The sequence below is a fragment of the Bubalus kerabau genome, chromosome 8 (genome assembly GCF_029407905.1).
Source record: "Bubalus kerabau isolate K-KA32 ecotype Philippines breed swamp buffalo chromosome 8, PCC_UOA_SB_1v2, whole genome shotgun sequence".
Lineage (NCBI taxonomy): Eukaryota > Metazoa > Chordata > Mammalia > Artiodactyla > Bovidae > Bubalus > Bubalus kerabau.
This window is the reverse complement of record NC_073631.1, coordinates 96,345,930-96,351,720: the sequence shown is the minus strand read 5'-3', so window position 1 is coordinate 96,351,720 and position 5,791 is coordinate 96,345,930. Positions and strand designations below refer to the sequence as shown.

Here is a 5,791-nt window from a genome sequence, read left to right as displayed (position 1 = left end):
TCAGGACTCTGCCCTAAGATCCTAAAAGCCACAGAGCATAGCCAAAAACAAAAAAAGCACTACATGCAGAAAGTGAAAGCATTAAGTCACTCAGTCGTGTCCGACTCTTTGCGACCCCATGTAGCCTGCCAGGCTCCTCTGTCCATGGAATTCTCCAGGCAAGAATACTGGAGGGGGTTACCATTCCCTTCTTCAAGGGATCCTCCTGACCCAGGGTTCAAACCCAGGTCTCTCACATTGCAGGTAGTTTCTTTAACATCTGAGCCACTAGGGAAGCCCCAAGAATATTGGAGTGGGTGTAACTGGTCCACTGCGTGAAGCGAGGTGGTCGGTGGACTGGAGGGCTGAGTGATGGGGTGTGAGGGATGGAGGCCGTCTCCATACCGCCTGCCGCAAGTTCACAGGAGACATAGCAACTATGTCACTGCTGTGGCAGGCAGAGGCCGGCCCCACTGCTGGAGACAAGAGGCTCACAGATGTTATGTGACTGGCTCAGGGTCTTACAGAATGAATGGCTCTCCACTGAACTCAGGTCTTCAGCAGCCTAAAGCCCAGCTTTGGGGTCACATTCCATATTTCAGGCTGGGGTTGTGCGGTACAGAACATGTGGCGTACTGTTCTCAGTAGGAGCAGTACCGCTCCAAGGAGTTTCGTGTTGTCACCAGGATTGAGTGACTCTACTGCCATTTAGTGGAGAAGGAAATGGCAACCCCCTCCAGTGTTCTTGCCTGGAGAATCCCAGGGACGGGGGAGCCTGGTGGGCTGCCATCTATGGGGTCGCACAGAGTCGGACACGACTGAAGCGACTTAGCAGCAGCAGCAGCAACTGCCATTTAGAGGGAATGGCTAGACCTGCTAACGTTATCCTGCAATGAACGTGACAGTCCTGCAGAATGAAGATGTGTCCTGCATCTTGTCCAACTTCTGAATGAATCAATATTCATCCGGCTGTCCATAATTATCTGAGTCTAACACCTAACTCTCTTTTGCACTGAAGCAAAAAATATTTTTTGCATGATTTAAAAACACAGTGAATTTCTCAGGAATATGACAATTATGTGAGTTAAGGGTTGATTGTACTTTGTTTTGTTCAGAATTTTGTCTCAAGTTGTTCACCATATGGAAAAGCATGTCAGGGACAGCAATACATGAAATTAAGTTGTCACTGCAACCACTTGTGTTTATCTCTATTTGTGGCTGTTTGAATTTATAGCTAATCTTCTTTAAGCATCTATTATTTCATTACATGTTCTAATATAGTTTTACTCATGCATTTCATTTGCAATTATACTATGATTAGATTGTTATTTGTAATTATATTAATAGCAATTATTTACTATAAACCATTATTCATTTATTTTTCCTTTATAAGACGGGAGTAGCATACTGATTATCATTTGAAATTATCTGTAGATTTAATTTCATCATGGTAAAGAGGGGCAGTAATAAAAAGTATTTGTTATAACAGGTGGGGAGATTAAACTATTGTAGTAGAATGAGCACTTGACCAGGAAACAGCAAAACCTTGGTCAAGGATCTTTATCCTACCACCTATTTTGAGCAATTCACAATCTCCCAGAAACTGCTTCCTCTTCTGTAAAACAAGCACAACCTTCTACTCTTCAGAGAGCTTGTACTAACTAAATGATATCATGTAAATACCACACAAAGGTAAGGACCATCTCTCAGTGTAGCCCATGGACAGTACATGCTTTGGGGGGATGAAGTACTATTGAATAATGCTCTTATCACTCAGTACAAGGACATTTTAGCTTTAAATTGTTTGCCTAAAAGCATTGAATAGGCCACTTGACCAAAGAAGATAGCCAAATCAAATGGCTGATAAGCTCGTGAAAAGGTGCTCAACTTCATTAGTCATCAGGGAAATGTAAATTAAAATTATAAGGCAATACCATCACCCCCCTACTAGGATGACTAACATGAAAAGCAACATACCAACGTTGCCGAGAACACGAAGCAACAGGAGCTCTCAAACACTGCTGGTGGGAATGTAAATTAGCACCTACAACACTTTGAAAATCTGTTTGGCAGTGTCAATGAAAGCAATCCCACGACCAGGCAATTCCACTTTTAGTTATAAAGCCTCCAGAAATGTGGACTTTTATTTCCCAAAAGCTATGTGGAAGCTATGTAGAAGAATGTTCACAGAAGCATTCTTTTTTTTTTTTAATTACAGTATAGTTGATTTATAATGTGTTAATTTCTGGTAAATGGCAAAGTGATTCAGTTATACATATATACTTAAAAGTTTATATATGTGTGTGTGTGTGTTAAGTCCACTCAGTCATGTCTAACTCTTTGCAACCACATGGACGGTACCCTACCAGGCTCGTCTCTCCATGGGATTTCCCAGGCAAGAATACTAGAGTAGGTTGCCATTTTCCTACTCATATATATATATTTCCCACTCCCTATATATAGGGCTTCCCAGGTGGCTCAGAGGTAAAGAATCCGCCTACCAATGCAGAAGCCACAGGAGACGCAGGTTTGATCCCTGGGTTGGAAAGATCCCCTGGAGGAGGAAATGGCAACCCGCTTCAGTATTTTTGCCTGGCGAATTCTTCAGTATTTTTGCCTGGAGAATTCCATGGACAGAGGAGCCTGAAAGGCTACAGTCTATGGGTCGAAAAGAGTCAGACATAACTGAGCCACTTAGCACACATACACTTATAATTTGTGCATTTTTCTATGTCTATTTTAATTTGATTAATTTTAAAGAGTGCTGAAATTAAGAAATAGTTGTGTACTTAGGCTGTGCTGCTTTGGTCATATGATTTGTTTTATCTCCTTGTGGAGAAAAGTCCTGGCATGTTTAAGGCTCCGTTTGTGACCACACAGCAGAAAAAAGTTAATGGGCTCTTCAGTTCAGTTCAGTTCAGTTCAGTCGCTCAATGGGCTCTTACAGGGGCCAAAGTCCGCTACAAGGTCCTGCAATTCAAGAATAAGGGGAGGTCAGGTTCACCCTTATGCAAAATACAAGAAGAGCGTTTACATAGTTTGTTAGTTTTCAGTTTTTCCTTCTCATTCTGGAATTAGGTGGGCGGATGATGTGAAAGGAAGTGAGAATGGACCACATGAGATGTCTGTGAAAACACCTTGTATACTGCAAAGCATTAGGAAAATAAATTATTAATAGAGGGCAAGGAGAATCTGCCTACAATTCAGGAGACCCAGGTTCAATCCCTGGGTCAGGAAGATCCCCTGGAGGAGGGCGTGGCAACCCACTCCAGTATTCTTGCCTGGAGAATCCGATGGACAGAGGAAGCTGGCAGGGCAAACACACGTGTCTATGGGCTCACAAATAAACACGACTGAGCGAGTAATACTAGAGTTAATGGGAGGACTGGTTTGGGGAGGCAGAAAGGAATTGTAAAGTAGAAAGAGACAATGAGAAAAAACGGTGATATCTTTATTTTCTTCCTTCTCTTACCTGCTCCCTCTGATCCAGGAGAACTTGGGGCTTTCTCGGGCGGTATCGCCCCTGGCATTTGTTCTCCTCAACAGGCGGAGTCCCGTTCTCTGCCGCAAGAGGGCGGTGTTGCTACACTGAGCTGGGGTCTCAACTGGAGAACGGAGAGGATTTTTGCTCTGAGCTCTGGCGAAATGGCCTGGATTTAACCTGGTTTTGTGGCACCCAAATGGGCAAATCCTGCTTTGGCCCGTCCTGCCCCAAGCGAGCTATCAGGAAGCTGAGGAGTTGGAGGGCAAGGAAGCATTTTTTTCACGTTGTAATTACTCTCTGGTGTATTCAAACGTAGGGCACAGGGCTGGGAAGTTCAGGAGTGCTTTTTCCTGCAGGTTAGTGGAGGACAGTCTTTGCAACAACTCCTTGCAGAGTCCAAGTCTCTATGGACCGGCTTCATGGGGACTTTCAAAAGAAGAATATTGTTACGATAGGTTTTTTTGAAAAGACTTCCCATCAACATTTTCCCTAACTGTTGAGCAATCTTCCCCTCCCCTTTCCTTCTTTTCCCCCTTCCCCATGATCTAGCTCTGTGACTTCTCCCCTCCAACTCCATATAAATCACACAAAGCAGAGCCAGAAGGAACCTAAAAGATCACTTATTCATTTGTGTCTCAAATTATGCACAAGGATCACTAGCATAACCATCATCAGTTAGGTGCTTGTTTAAAATGTAGACAGGACCTTACCCCAGATTTATTGAGTTAGATCCACTGGTTGGGCCAGATACCTGAATTTTTTTAAACAGGCACACACACAGAGTCCCCTGCACTACACGAAGATAAAGGTAGACACTGAATGCTGAGTTCTTGTTTAGTTCAGCCTCCTCAATTTACGGTGAAAGAAACAAAACAGAAGGAAATGGCAACCCACTCCAGTGATCTTGCCTGGAGAATCCCAGAGACGGAGGAGCCTGGTGGGAGGCCGTCTATGGGGTCGCACAGAGTCGGACACGACTGAAGCGACTTAGCAGCAGCAGCAAACAAAACAGACGAACTTCAGTTGACTTGCCCAAGGTTACCCAGCTGGTTTGCATCATCCTTGTAATTTAAGATCCTGAACCCTGAGCTCACACTAGTAGCCTTCACTTTTCTGAGAGCCCTAGAGTTTTGAAGTGCTATGGGAGTTCTACAAATGTTTGATTGTAAAGTGACCTGCTTAAAAGTAAACAAACAAACAAACAAAAAAAACCTGTTATCATTTGCAACTTCTTTTAGTGAGAACTGGGGGCTTCCCTGGTAGCTCAGACAATACAGAATCTGCCTGCAATGTGGGAGACCCTGGGTCAGAAAGATCTCCTGGAGAAAGGAATGGCAACCCACTCCAGTATTCTTGCCTGGAGAACCCCATGGACAGAGGAGCCTGGACGGCTACAGTCCATGGGGTCGCAAACAGTCGGACACGACTGAGCAACTAGCACTAACTAACTAATAGTGAGAATCAGGGTGTTTGTGTGTGTGTGTTTTTAAATACCACGTCAGCAATTGTCATCCTTTATCCCCATTTAATCACCACAAAGTCCCACTGTTAATGACTGGCTTAAATAAAATAAACTTTTTTTTTTCCTGTTTTATATATATTTGGATTCTGTGTAAAACTTCATTTGACAAAACAATTCTGCTGCTTCTATGAAATTTAGTGGGCGCTGATTAAGCTCTGTGAGCATAATGTTAAGCACTGTAAAAATAAATGAAGTGAAGAAGTGAAGTGAAGTCTCTCAGTCGTGTCCGACTCTTTGTGACCCCGTGGACTGTAGCCCACCAGGCTCCTCTGTCCATGGGATTCTCCAGGCAAGAACACTGGAGTGGGGTGCCATTTTCTTCTCCAGGGGATCTTCCCGACCACCACCCAAATGAGAAGCAGCAGAAGCTATGTACTGAGAGCTTTGCTATATCCAGGATGTCAAACACCACACGTGCATTTGGCAGAGTCAAAGGCAGGCAGGGGAGTGGAAAAACTGTGTAGTCAGAACGGGGAAGGCTTCAGGGAAACCCTGAGAGGAAGTTGTTGGCTTAGGAAGGCTGGAGGTGGGCTAACAATGGGGTATCTTATGTGATTGGTTTGGAGAGCAAATGTGGCTATCTCTGCTTGGTCCTGAGTTGAAGCCAGGGCAAATATGAGAGATGTTTGCAGTCATGACTTGACCAAATCCTGACTGTTCTGGGTCAGTTCTTGCAGAGGCTGTGGTTTGGCTTCCTGGAGTGACTGCTGTGGGTCAGATACATGATCTGCCCATTGTCTGCCTGTATTTTCCATCCCTGCAATATTTGCAGTGTTTCACTTAAGCCCCATCACAATCCCATGAGA

General features: G+C 44.1%; 1 long non-coding RNA gene across 2 annotated transcripts; it reads right to left on the bottom strand.

The window, feature by feature from the left end:
• Positions 1 to 2,278: 2,278 nt before the first annotated feature.
• Positions 2,279 to 4,573, bottom strand: LOC129658634 (uncharacterized). Of its 2 annotated transcripts, none has more exons than XR_008717469.1 (3): positions 4,174 to 4,573; positions 3,452 to 3,889; positions 2,279 to 2,949 (listed from the first exon to the last, which is right to left on the bottom strand). It is a non-coding gene; the product is annotated as an uncharacterized LOC129658634 (long non-coding RNA). The 2 variants fall into 2 exon arrangements; XR_008717468.1 differs by having other exon boundaries at positions 4,358 to 4,571.
• Positions 4,574 to 5,791: the final 1,218 nt, after the last annotated feature.